This window comes from Acomys russatus, chromosome 16, assembly GCF_903995435.1.
Source record: "Acomys russatus chromosome 16, mAcoRus1.1, whole genome shotgun sequence".
In the NCBI taxonomy this organism is placed as follows: domain Eukaryota; kingdom Metazoa; phylum Chordata; class Mammalia; order Rodentia; family Muridae; genus Acomys; species Acomys russatus.
In genome coordinates, this window is record NC_067152.1 from 41,441,631 (window position 1) to 41,443,677 (window position 2,047).

Sequence of the window (2,047 nt, forward strand, 5' to 3'; positions counted from 1 at the left end):
TGTTCTTACCCTCTGAGCCATCTCTCCAGCTCCTGTTTTGGTTTTTCAAGACAGGGTTTCTCTGTATAGCCATTGCTGTCCTGGAGCCAGACTGGTCTCAAACTTACGGAGATCCGCCTACCTCTGCCTTCCAGAGGGCCTGGCTTGGAAGTTGTTATTATAGGTAAGGGCTGGCCTCGAACTCAAGGTGATCTGCCTGCATCTGATGAGAATGCTGGAATTAAAGGCAAGGATACCATGTACAGCCTGTTTTATTCATTCATTTATTTATTTTGTAGGTCTGTTTCATTTGAAAGTTAACTAGAGGCAGGCGGGTACAGCACTTGAGGCATCAAGGCCTAAGTATTAGAAGCTCAGGGTCACTCCCAGCAATATACTAAATCGAAGGCCTGCCTGGGCCACATGGGACCCTGTTTCAAAAAGAAAAACACAGGGCCAGGCGTGGTGGTGCACACCTGTAATCCCAGCACTCGGGAGGCAGAGGCTGGCGGATCGCTGTGAGTTCGAGACCAGCCTGGAGGACATCCAAGGCTACACACACACACACACAAAATAAAAACACAAGTAGGATTGCTTACTATCAGCTCCAAGGCTTCATTCTTTTCCAATCCTCCCCTTTTCATCCAGCTGAATATTCTAGGTGCCTTAGGAGGCTTCACCTAGGTACAAGCCTTTGGAAATGCAGGAATCCCTTCTCCAAGGTTTTGCTGGCAGCTTTTTCTGCAGCTACCATTCAACCAGCTCTCAAATGTTTGCCTCTGCAAGAAATGAAACTGCTATCCTCTCCCAAATTAACCAGAACATTAGATTTTTTTTTTTTTTTTTTTGAGGATAATTAAATCTCTGTAAGCATCATGAGCTAAAAATCAATATAAATACCAGAACTGCCTGGCAACTAGAAGGGACAGTATTACTCACCCTGATATTTATGTATGTCAGATGGGGAAAGGCTTTCGCTTTATATAGCTGTGCTTATGTACACACAGGCAAAGATGGACTGGGCAAGCAGCTTCCATACATGGAAGATGAAAGAGATGTGAGAGATACAGGCCATGTCTGCAGCCAATTAGGGCTACCTGGTTTCTTTTCTCATGGGGGCCTGGTACGCAATGGTTGCAAACAGCAGCCTCGTTGGCAGTCCAGGCGGCCTGAGTTACCCTGTGGGATTTGGAGACTGTTTTTTCTTTCTTTTCTTTTCTTTTTCTTTTTTTAAGATTTATTTAGTATGTATACAGTATGCATCAGATCACATGATAGATGGTTGTAAGCCACCATGTGGTTGCTGGGAATTGAACTCAGGACCTCTGGAAGAGCAGTCAGTGCTCTTAACCTCTGAGCCATCTCTCCAGCCCCTCTTTTCTTTTTCTTTCTTTTTTCTTTTTGTGGATACTCACACCTTTGATCACAATGCTGCCCCTTATTTAGACTCCAGACAGGTATCTGGGGTGTCTTTTGGACGCTCCAGGCCACCATGGCTAGGCCAGGGCATCATCTTCCTTGGATCAAGCTGCAGAATAAGAAACATATAATGGAGACTTTTTGTAGAACCAAGGTCAAGTTCCCTGGCCACCAGAAGGTCAATATCTCAAGGAAGTGAGGCGTGGTCAAGTTTAATGTAGATGAGCCTGAGGACTTGGGAAACAAGGAGGCAGTTTTCCCCTGGCAACTATGGGGTCGAGGAATCATGGCTCCCTGGACAAGCGGTGCCCTGCACTTCTGATGGTTTCAAGTCATGTCCAGTAATAAATTCATATTTGCCTAAAGAGACAAAACAAAACAAAAAATAGTACATGACTCTATAAGGAGGCAGGCATGGGGCCAAACACGTAAAATCCCATCGCTCAGGATGCCGTGGCAAGACCATTGCTGCAAGTTTGAGGTCGGCCTGGGACATACAATGTGAGTTATTAGATGTGTTCATGTTACTGAGTTTTTGCCTCCGTGGGTGTCTGTGCATTCGTTACCTGTTTGCTTGGTGTCTGCAGAGGTTAGAAGCTGTGTCAGATCTCCTGGAACTGAAAATACAGACAGTTGTGAGCCACCATGT

General features: G+C 45.5%; 1 pseudogene; it reads left to right on the plus strand.

Annotated features, from left to right (window-relative positions):
* Nucleotides 1–1,056: 1,056 nt before the first annotated feature.
* Nucleotides 1,057–1,179, plus strand: LOC127200875 (uncharacterized; annotated as a pseudogene).
* Nucleotides 1,180–2,047: the final 868 nt, after the last annotated feature.